This window comes from Oncorhynchus kisutch, linkage group LG9 (assembly GCF_002021735.2).
Source record: "Oncorhynchus kisutch isolate 150728-3 linkage group LG9, Okis_V2, whole genome shotgun sequence".
NCBI lineage: Eukaryota > Metazoa > Chordata > Actinopteri > Salmoniformes > Salmonidae > Oncorhynchus > Oncorhynchus kisutch.
This window is the reverse complement of record NC_034182.2, coordinates 17,743,602-17,756,073: the sequence shown is the minus strand read 5'-3', so window position 1 is coordinate 17,756,073 and position 12,472 is coordinate 17,743,602. Positions and strand designations below refer to the sequence as shown.

General features: G+C 42.4%; 1 protein-coding gene across 1 annotated transcript in view; it reads right to left on the bottom strand.

Moving 5' to 3' along the window:
• Positions 1-12,472, bottom strand: part of LOC109896834 (ankyrin repeat and BTB/POZ domain-containing protein BTBD11-A) — a 221,837-nt gene that overhangs the window by 41,959 nt on the left and 167,406 nt on the right. The gene's annotated exons all lie outside the window — the stretch shown is intronic.

Sequence of the window (12,472 nt, the reverse complement as noted above, 5' to 3'; positions counted from 1 at the left end):
ACGGAGGAGCCAGCCGAATAACCCCTTCGGGTAGATAACGTCGGCAGTCCAGTTGTGAAGGCCCGGTGGGGCTCCGCGAAGGCCGCGAAGGCAGCACTATGACATAGTGCTTGTGAAAGAGGTGTTTTTAATAAATGAGAAGATCCGGAAAAGAATTATTCTTGAAAATATCCAAACTGTTTGAGCTAGCAACTCATATGACCCCATCATCAAAGGAGTCTCTCACAAACACGACATTGTCTATGACATCCACAAGCTTTAGGGAAGTTGTCTGAACTTTCAGAAGGCCACGTCCTAATTTCGAAGACATCTTCTCATAAAACAAACTGTCCTGGCTGAACCGTTTGAGCTACCAACATCGACAGGTAAGACACAAACATTCAGCACAATTTTTTGCTCTACGCAAGCTTCAGGGGAGATGCTGGAATGTAAATAAAAATGGCTAAAAGTGAACAGGGTGTAAAAAGTGCCATAAGCAAAGTGACTAAAAGGGTGTAAAAAATGATATAGGGCAGACACTAGATATAGGACAGACACTTCAAACACGTATTGTTTATGATAGATTTTTTGACTGTTTTGACGTTTAATCATTATTTTATAAAAAATATAGAAATTTGTTTTATAACCTAAAATTCTAAAACAAACAACTAAATGATCCATGGTATGACCATCTTAAAACAATTGCATATGTTAACTTAGTAAATATTGAGAATCAATGGCTTAGACAGAATGGAGTAGTCAAGGTGACACAGTAGCACATTCAAAACCGCCTTGCACACTCTTTACTGCATCTAGCTGATCTGGGGTGCAATCATTAGTCCAAACAGTTGCAAAGCGAGAGTTTCTATTAGAAAAATTCAGGTAGGTCTCCCTCCGTTTCGTTCCGATTAAGAATCAGTGGAATGAATACACCACTAGAAAGATTAAAGTAGACGGCACATGTCAAAGTAATTGATTTATGACCAAATATGGGCATCCGGCCCGTCCCCCCTGTTCCTGTGGTCACGTGTTAGAGGGTGTGTGTTATTTTATATCTATATGGCATCCTTTGAAGTAGTCATGGTGATTGATGTCTAGGGGCCTGGTTGAACTGGTGGGGTTGAGTGTTTGAACTTTTGGAACGTGTATGTCCCCCACCCCCAGTTTTATTGCACTTATGGTTGCTATCTATGAAGCAGGAATGTGTGTGTGTGTGTGTGGGGGGGGGGGGGGGGGGGGTTAGGAACAAGGTCCCTTGGCATTGTGTCTATTTCAGGCTTTAAACAACAATTAAACAGCCATCTAAATAATGTTTCTCAGCCTAGTTTCCTATTTAGTTATCTTTATATGTACAGGCACAGAGCTTCCAGATGGCTCCAGCTAAGGATTTTCAGTGCATGTACACCTGGGGAGATTAGAACCCCAAAGAAAAGATCCTAAAGGTAATTTCAGATTCAGGTTTATCATGACAGCCGCTTTATGAAAGGCCTTTACTTATGGCTAAACAGCTTCTACACAGCTTATTAATTAAGCTTAATTAAAAAACATCCTGTGGCGGACTGCAATAGCATCGAATAGTCCCCGTGATATGCAACTGTTCAGGGAAGTCCGGAACCAATACACGCAGTCAGTCAGGAAAGCTAAGGCCAGCTTCTTCAGGCAGAAGTTTGCATCCTGTAGCTCCAACTCCAAAAAGTTCTGGGACACCGTGAAGTCCATGGAGAACAAGAGCACCTCCTCCCAGCTGCCCACTGCACTGAGGCTAGGTAACACGGTCACCACTGATAAATCCATGATTATCGAAAACTTCAATAAGCATTTCTCAACGGCTGGCCATGCCTTCCGCCTGGCTACTTCAACCTCGGCCAACAGCTCCGCCCCCCCCCGCAGCTCCTCGCCCAAGCCTCTCCAGGTTCTCCTTTAACCAAATCCAGATAGCAGATGTTCTGAAAGAGCTGCAAAACCTGGACCCGTACAAATCAGCTGGGCTTGACAATCTGGACCCTCTATTTCTGAAACTATCTGCCACCATTGTCGCAACCCCTATTACCAGCCTGTTCAACCTCTCTTTCATATCGTCTGAGATCCCCAAGGATTGGAAAGCTGCCGCAGTCATCCCCCTCTTCAAAGGGGGAGACACCCTGGACCCAAACTGTTACAGACCTATATCCATCCTGCCCTGCCTATCTAAGGTCTTCGAAAGCCAAGTCAACAAACAGGTCACTGACCATCTCGAATCCCACCGTACCTTCTCCGCTGTGCAATCTGGTTTCCGAGCCGGTCATGGGTGCACCTCAGCCACACTCAAGGTACTCAACGATATCATAACCGCCATCGATAAAAGACAGTACTGTGCAGCCGTCTTCATCGACCTTGCCAAGGCTTTCGACTCTGTCAATCACCATATTCTTATCGGCAGACTCAGTAGCCTCGGTTTTTCGGATGACTGCCTTGCCTGGTTCACCAATTACTTTGCAGACAGAGTTCAGTGCGTCAAATCGGAGGGCATGCTGTCTGGTCCTCTGGCAGTCTCTATGGGGGTGCCACAGGGTTCAATTCTCGGGCCGACTCTTTTCTCTGTGTATATCAATGATGTTGCTCTTGCTGCGGGCGATTCCCTGATCCACCTCTACGCAGACGACACCATTCTATATACTTTCGGCCCGTCTTTAGACACTGTGCTATCTAACCTCCAAACAAGCTTCAATGCCATACAACACTCCTTCCGTGGCCTCCAACTGCTCTTAAACGCTAGTAAAACCAAATGCATGCTTTTCAACCGGTCGCTGCCTGCACCCGCATGCCCGACTAGCATCACCACCCTGGATGGTTCCGACCTAGAATATGTGGACGTCTATAAGTACCTAGGTGTCTGGCTAGACTGCAAACTCTCCTTCCAGACTCATATCAAACATCTCCAATCGAAAATCAAATCAAGAGTCGGCTTTCTATTCCGCAACAAAGCCTCCTTCACTCACGCCGCCAAGCTTACCCTAGTAAAACTGACTATCCTACCGATCCTCGACTTCGGCGATGTCATCTACAAAATGGCTTCCAACACTCTACTCAGCAAACTGGATGCAGTCTATCACAGTGCCATCCGTTTTGTCACTAAAGCACCTTATACCACCCACCACTGCGACTTGTATGCTCTAGTCGGCTGGCCCTCGCTACATATTCGTCGCCAGACCCACTGGCTCCAGGTCATCTACAAGTCCATGCTAGGTAAAGTTCCGCCTTATCTCAGCTCACTGGTCACGATGGCAACACCCATCCGTAGCACGCGCTCCAGCAGGTGTATCTCACTGATCATCCCTAAAGCCAACACCTCATTTGGCCGCCTTTCGTTCCAGTACTCTGCTGCCTGTGACTGGAACGAATTGCAAAAATCGCTGAAGTTGGAGACTTTTATCTCCCTCACCAACTTCAAACATCAGCTATCTGAGCAGCTAACCGATCGCTGCAGCTGTACATAGTCTATTGGTAAATAGCCCACCCTTTTTCACCTACCTCATCCCCATACTGTTTTTATTTATTTACTTTTCTGCTCTTTTGCACACCAATATCTCTACCTGTACATGACCATCTGATCATTCATCACTCCAGTGTTAATCTGCAAAATTTTAATTATTTGCCTACCTCCTCATGCCTTTTGCACACATTGTATATAGACTCCCCCTTTGTTTTCTACTGTGTTATTGACTTGTTAATTGTTTACTCCATGTGTAACTCTTTGTTGTCTGCTCACACTGCTATGCTTTATCTTGGCCAGGTCGCAGTTGCAAATGAGAACTTGTTCTCAACTAGCCTACCTGGTTAAATAAAGGTGAAATAAAAATAATAAAAAATATAAATGCTGTGGGATGAAATTAGGTATTTCTAGGAGGGCTTAAACAAATCTACAATGAAACAAACATGTACTCTTTACACACATATTTATTGACTTTTAAAAAGACCACAGTAACATGACAGAATTTGTGCAAATGCAACGAAATCTGCTAGGGGATATTAAATGTACAACAGTAGTATTCTGTAACAAGCAATACGTATTAAACATGAGGCACATGCAATCATGACAGCCTCTTTATGAAAGGCCTTTACTTATGGCTAAACAGTTTTCTACACATCTTATTAATTAATGATGTGGGCATACCCAGGATTTACAGGCAGGACGTTGGATCTACACATGGAGGGAAAACTTACGGATTCAGGTTTATCATGACAGCCTCTTTATGAAAGGCCTTTACTTAGGGCTAAACAGCTTCTACACAGCTTATTAATTAATGCTGTGGGATGAAATTAGGTGTTTATAGGAGGGCTTAAACAAATCTACAATGAAACAAACATGTACACTTTACACACATATTTATTGACTTTTAAAAAGACCACAGTAACATGACAGAGTTGTGCAAATGCAACGAAATCTGCTAGGGGATATTAAATGTACAACAGTAGTATTCTGTAACAAGCAATACGTGTTAAACATGTGGCACATGCAATCATGACAGCCTCTTTATGAAAGGCCTTTAACTATGGCTAAACAGTTTTCTACACTTCTTATTAATTAATGATGTGGGCATACCTAGGATTTACAGGCAGGACGTTTGATCTACACAGGGAGGGAAAACTTACGGAGTTATGATGGAGCGAGCAAGCGTCTTTGAGTTGGTGAATTCGAAACGGATAATGGTCAGGGCTAACCGGACCCTCTATCTGTAAGAAATAGTAAACATTTTGGAATTATAACGTGTTAAAATGTAGGTACTAAATATTTTGAATTAAATCACTGGTTTTAAAAATGTATCTCACCGCTTTAACGATAGGGGAAGAGGTCATTTCATATTTCGGTTTAGGGGGGTTATTAACGTTATGGAAAACAATATTCACACTATGTGGATTATAAACATGTACGTACATAGAGAACCAACACATCAAGATCTAACAGGGATGAGTGGGGATTCATAGTACAACAGGAGGCTTCTGTAACCTGCAATACGTGTTAAGTATGTTTTACATACATCCATGACTGAATGGTTTCACAAACTACCTTTAAAGGTTTTGTCAGAAAGTTGTAACAGGCCTCATTCAACAGTCTAGAGATGAACCTAGAGACACCAAAAACATCACCGCTTAGAGCAGCTTGGAGATTATTACCCATGTAAGTGGGGAGCAAAAGAGCGGATTTAACCAACTCTGTACAAACCCCGACACGGGGTATGATAACTCTGACGCGTACGTCTAATAATTATTGTAGATGACTTAAAAACATATTTATGAGTTAGTTAATTCATAAGCTGAATATAAAAAGTGTGGCTTCTTACATAGAAATGGGTCAGGCCTCTTGCTCAGTAGCACAAAGCCGATCATTCAATCTATGTTCTTACTGGTTCTAGACTATGTTGAAATAATCTAAATGAATGCAGCGACCACTTCATTAAAAACTATAGATGCATTTGACCGTAGAGGTAAATCAGCTCTTTGCTCCCCCCTTACATGGGTAATAATCCCCAAGCTGATCTAAGCGGTGATGTTTTGGTGTCTCTAGGTTCATCTCTAGACTGTTGAATGAGGCCTGTTACAACTTTCTTACAAAACCTTTAAAGGGAGTTTGTGAAACTATTCAGTCATGGATGTATGTAAAACATATTTAACACGTATTGTAGGTTACAGAAGACTCCTGTTTTACTATGAATCCCCACTCATCCCTGTTAGATCTTGATGTGTTGGCTCTCTATGTACGTACATGTTTATAATCCACATAGTGTGAATATTGTTTTCCATAAAGTTAATAACACCTAAACCGAAATATGAAATTACCTTTAGGATCTCTTACCACCCTATTACTTTGTGGTCCTAATCTCCCTCTTTCAAAATCGCCCCAGTGACCAAATCTCTAACATTCCTGATCCTTCCCATATATTTTAACCCTAAACCTCCCACAATAAATATTGTCTATTGTTAGTCTCCGTGACCTTACTGACAATATCCACGTTTAAAACAGTTCGAAATACATTGTTGGATACAGTTTTCATGTCTTTCATTATGCAGACATTTGTTTTATTAGACTATATTTCTCATTGGGAATACGGTTGTCACCCCCTTTGGAGGCTTGGTGCATGTACAAAGAAAAAATTCCACCATGGGTGGCTGTTAACTAAATAATGGCAATGCGTGTAGTCGTATTAAGGTTTTCATTGTTTTCTTGTCAGAGTTTTATGGTTTTGCATATGACTGTGCATTATATGCTTTCGTAATAGGTTTGAGGATCAGATCAAGCTGTCACGAGCGTCATGGGTAATAAGAAGCGGACCAAAGCGCTGCGTGGTGTGAATGCATCGTTTTAATGGATGACGAAAACACAAAGTAAACTGAACAAGCCAATAAATGAACAACGACCGTGACGCAATATACCAAATGTGCTGACACAAGCACCTAACATAGACAATCACACAACAATGACAACACAGGCTACCTAAATATGGTTCCCCATCAGAGACAACGACTAACACCGGCCTCTGATTGAAAACCATATCAGGCCAAACACAGAAAAAAGACAAACTAGACATACAGCATAGAATGCCCACTCAGATCACACCCATACCAAACAAAACCTATAAACATACATAGCAAACTATGGTCAGGGCGTGACACAAAACTATTGGGCATTCTTGATCAATCAAAATGTACCTGTTTTCCATATAGAATGACTTGTATACATATTATATCACAACTTTTTGTGTTTTGGCTTAGTGGTTGTTTCTTTACTAACTAGGAAAACTCAACAGTGTGTAAGTCTGAGAAACATTATTGAGCTGGTTGGTTTATTGTTGTTGAAAGCTTGAAATGTACACACATTGAGAAGTGATATTGCAGCAACAGTTTTAAAGTGGGTAATCATATCATATATATATATATATATATATATATATATATATATCCTTGCATGTTTGAATTAGAGCTCCTTTAAATGTTTTAGATTATGATAATAATGTTATATTATTTTTATAATAATACATATCTGCAAACCAAATGTATTTCTGAAAACCCCTTTTTGCAGGGGTTCCGCTCTTTTGCTCCCCACTTACATGGGTAATAATCTCCAAGCTGCTCTAAGCGGTGATGTTTTTGGTGTCTCTAGGTTCATCTCTAGACTGTTGAATGAGGCCTGTTACAACTTTCTGACAAAATCTTTAAAGGTAGTTTGTGAAACCATTCAGTCGTGGATGTATGTAAAAACATATTTAACACGTATTGCAGGTTACAGAAGCCTCCTGTTGTACTATGAATCCCCACTCATCCCTGTTAGATCTTGATGTGTTGGTTCTCTATGTACGTACATGTTTATAATCCACATAGTGTGAATATTGTTTTCCATAAAGTTAATAACCCCCCTAAACCGAAATATGAAATGACCTCTTCCCCTATCGTTAAAGCGTGAGATACATTTTTAAAACCAGTGATTTAATTCAAAATATTTAGTACCATACATTTTAACACGTTATAATTCCATAATGTTTTCTATTTCTTGCAGGTAAAGGGTCCGGTTTGCCCTGACCATTATCCATTTCGAATTCACCAACTCAAAGACGCTTGCCCGCTCCATCATAACTCCGTAAGTTTTCCCTCCCTGTGTAGATCAAACGTCCTGCCTGTAAATCCGGGGTATGCCCACATCATTAATTAATGAGCTGTGTAGAAGCTGTTCAGCCCTAAGTAAAGGCCTTTCATAAAGAGGCTGTCATGATAAACCTGAATCTGTAAGTTTTCCCTCCATGTGTAGATCAAACGTCCTGCCTGTAAATCCTGGGTATGCCCACATCATTAATTAATAAGATGTGTAGAAAACTGTTTAGCCATAAGTAAAGGCCTTTCATAAAGAGGCTGTCATGATTGCATGTGCCTCATGTTTAACACGTATTGCTTGTTACAGAATACTACTGTTGTACATTTAATATCCCCTAGCAGATTTCGTTGCATTTGCACAACTCTGTCATGTTACTGTGGTCTTTTTAAAAGTCAATAAATATGTGTGTAAAGTGTACATGTTTGTTTCATTGTAGATTTGTTTAAGCCCTCCTATAAACACCTAATTTCATCCCACAGCATTAATTAATAAGCTGTGTAGAAGCTGTTTAGCCATATGTAAAGGCCTTTCATAAAGCAGCTGTCATGATAAACCTGAATCTGAAATTACCTTTAGGATCTTTTCTTTGGGGTTCTAATCTCCCCAGGTGTACATGCACTGAAAATCCTTAGGCTGGGGCCATCTGGAAGCTCTGTGCCTGTACATATAAAGAGAACTAAATAGGAAACTAGGCTGAGAAACATTATTTAGATGGCTGTTTAACTGTTGTTTAAAGCCTGAAATGGACACAATGCCAAGGGACCTTGTTTCTAACACACACACACACACACACACACACACACACACACACACACACACACACACACACACACACACACACACACACACACACACACACACACACACACATTCCTTGTTTCTAACACCCACACACACACACACACATTCCTGCTTCATAGATAACAACCATAAGGACAATAAAACTGGGGGTGGGGGCCATACACGTTAAAAAGTTCAAACACTCAACCCCCCCAGTTCAACCAGGCCCCTAGACATCAATCACCATGACTACTTCAAAGGATGCCATATAGATATAAAATAACACACATCCTTTAACACGTGACCACAGGAACAGGGGGACGGGCCGGAGGCCCATATTTGGACATGCACACGTCATCATGACGCAGGGTCATAAATCAATTACTTTGACGCGTGCCGTCTACTTTAATCTCTCTACCACTGATCACCCATTCACACAGTTCACCGTCATAGCAGCCACACACAGCATCACTACATTGCTCATTGTATAATTCCTTCTCGCATCTACGTACTCTCCTGCTCTCACCTTTTCCCTTTGCTTGTGGACTTCAGTGCACAACACAACAGCTGTCTGTGAACAGGTGCAAAAACCCCTCCAAGCAATACCATAACCGCTAACCTCTACACAGTCTGCATCGTTATCACCATATTAACGTTATAGAGACTCAGAGCTACAAAATGGTATATCATTCACTGCATTTGAGGAACAATGGGAAAGAAAATTCTGCTTTGAAATTTGATCAACCTGTAAACTCACTTTTGAAAAAATAGCCTTTTTGGTATCTAGTGAAGAGCTCCTCTTTGTCTACACCCATTCAGTATCGTTCACACACTCTTAAACTTTAGCCTCACCCATCTCATTTCGCTCTCAGAGCGCACACTTGACGCTCTAACCGATGATTTGTTTACCTCTGGATAACAGAAAACAGCCTAACCAGCCCTGCTGGCAACAATTTCATTTTTTGCTTTTTTGCAGATGTATATTGCCACCGGCCACATTCAACGGGTGTTGTACACACATCACGTAACATCAGCTAATGAGCCAGCCAGCTAGTTAAACAACAATGAACAAAGTTGCCAACAATGCCTAATGTTAGGATCTAACTAGAAAAGCAAACAGCTCTGGGAAACTAATAATAATGTCCTCTAGGGAGCCAGCCAGCTAATGTTAGCTAGCTAGCTAACAGTACACTTTAGACATATAGCTAGCTAGCTAGATAAACAATGAACCTAGTTAGGTAAACAACTTTTAAGATCACACACGTAATGTTAGCTAATGAGCCAGCCAGCTAACATTAGCTAGTTAAACAACAATGAACAAAGTGCCAACAATTTCACAGTGCTGGGGGCTAACCAACCAGGTCCAATGTTAGGCTCGAACTAGAAAAGCAAACGGCTCTGGGAAACAAATAATGTCAGCTAGGGAGCCAGCCAGCTAATGATAGCTAGATAGCTAACAGTACACTTTAGCTTGAAATGAAACCACTTTCTTTCAAAATTAGAAAAGTGTTATATCTGAACATGTAGCTGGCTAACGCAAGACTATCCTACCTGTATACATCATCATTCATGATGGATGTGTCTCCCTGTCAGGATTGCCATACCAAGGTTGCAGGTGTTTCCTCCATCTCTTTAGCTATCATACTCTAATTCCACTGATTTCAAAACTTAATCCTCCAGAAAGTGGAGCGCAACACTTATGCAGAATACATACATAAAAAAAAGTTGCTTTCAACAGGACTACCAACACAGACTAATGAGTTCAAATAGACAGCAGCCTTCTATATCTTCTACAGACCAATCCGCATGTCCAGCCCACTCATTTTCTCAGCCAATCATGGCTAGTGGGAAGGTCCCTTTTTCTGTGGCTTAACCAATAAGGCTTATAATTTAACAATTTATTTCTTATTTACAGATTTTTTTGTATTATTTTATTTACCTTTTTTTAACTAAGCAAGTCATTTAAGAACAAATTCTTACTTACAATAACAGCCTAGAAACATTGGGTTAACTGCCTTGTTCAGGGGCAGAGCGAGAGATGTTTACCTTGTCAGCTCAGGGACTCGATCCAGCAACCTGTTGGTTACTGGCCCAGTGCTCTAACCACTAGGCTAACACAATAAGAATAACAATAACGAGGCTATATACAGGGGCACCGGTACCGAGTCAGTCTGCAAGGGTACCGACTAGTTGAGGTAATCTGTACATGTAGGTGGGGGCGAAGTGACTAGGTAACAAACAAACAGTGAGTGGCAGCAGTGTACAAGAAGGGGGGGTGTCAATGTAAATTGTCCGGTGGCGATTTTTATGAATTGTTCAGCAGTCAAATGGCTTGGGGGTAGAAGCTGTTGAGGTCTAATGGTTTGGGGGTAGAAGATGTTGAGGCGCTCCGGTACCGCGTTCAATGCGGTAGCAGAGAAATCAGTCTATATCTTGGGTGATTTTTATGGGCTTTCCTCTGACAGTGCCTATTATATAGGCCCTGGATGGCAGGAAGCTTGGCCCCAGTGATGCACTGGGCCATTCGCTCTACACTCTATAGCATCTTACGGTCAGATGCCGAGCAGTTGTCATACCAGGCGGTGATGCAACCGGTCAGGATGCTCTCAATGGTGCAGCTGTAGAACTTTTTGAGGATCTGGGGGCCCATGCCAAATCTTTTCAGTCTCCTGAGGGGAAAAAGGTTTTGTCGTACCCTCTTCACGACTGTCTTGGTATGTTTGGACCATGATAGTTCGTTGGTGATGTGGACACCAAGGAACTTCAAAGTCTCGACCCGCTATACTTCAGCCCAGTCGATGTAAATGGGGGCCTGTTCGGCCCGCCTTTTCCTGTAGTCCACGATCAGCTCCTTTGTCTTCCTCACATTGAGGGAGAGGTTGTTGTCCTGGCACCACCCTGCCAGTTCTCTGACCTCCTCCCTTTAGGCTGTCTCATCGTTGTCTGTGATCAGGCCTACCACTGTTGTGTCGTCAGAAAACGTAATGTACGTGTTGGAGACGTGTTTGGCCACGCAGTCGTGGGTGAACAGAATATACAGGAGGGGACTAAGTACACACCCCTGAGGGGCCCCAGTGTTAAGGATCAGTGTGGCAGACGTATTTTTTGCCTACTCTTACCATCTGGGGGCGGCCTGTCAGGAAGTCCAGGATCCAGTTGCAGAGGGAGGTGTTTAGTCCCAGAGTTCTTAGCTTAGTGATGAGCTTTGTGGGCACTATGGTGTTGAACGCTTTGCTGAACAGCATTCTCACATAGGTGTTCATTTTGTTCAGGTAAGAAAGGGTGGTGTGGAGTGCGATTGAGATTGCATCATCTGTGGATCTGTTGGGGCGGTATGCGAATTGGAGTTGGTCTAGGGTGTCCGGGAGGATGCTATTGATGTGAGCCATGACCAGCCTTTCAAAGCACTTTGTGGCTACCGCCGTGAGTGCCACGGGGCGGTAATAATTTAGGCAGGTTACCTTGGCACAAGGAATATGGTGGTCTACTTGAAACATGCAGGTATTACAGACTCGGTCAGGGAGAGGTTGAAAATGTCAGTGAAGACACTTGACAGTTGGTCCACTCAGGCTTTGAGTACACGTCCTGGTAATCCGTCTGGCCCAGCGGCTTTATGAATGTTGACTAGTTTCAAGGTTCTGTTCACATCGGCGGGGCGGCAGGGTAGCCTAGTGATTAGAGCGTTGGACTAGTAACCGAAAGGTCTTAACTGACTTGCCTAGTTAAAGAAAGGTAAAATTAAATAAATAAACATCGGCTAACGAGAGCGTTATCACACAGTCATCCAGAACAGCTTGTGCTCTCGTGCATGCTTCAGTGTTGCTTGCCTCAAAGCGAGCATAAAAGGCATTTAGCTTGTCTGGAAGGCTCGTGTCACTGGGCAGCTCGCGTCTGGGTTTCCCTTTGTAGTCTGTAATAGTTTTCAAGCCCTGCCACATCCGACGAGAGCCGGAGCTGGTGTAGTAGGATTCAATCTTAATCCTGTATTGACACTTTGCTTGTTTCATGGTTTGTCTGAGGGCATAGCGAGATTTCTTATAAGTGTCCGGATTCGTCTCCCGCTCCTTGATTGCGGCATCTCTAGCCTTT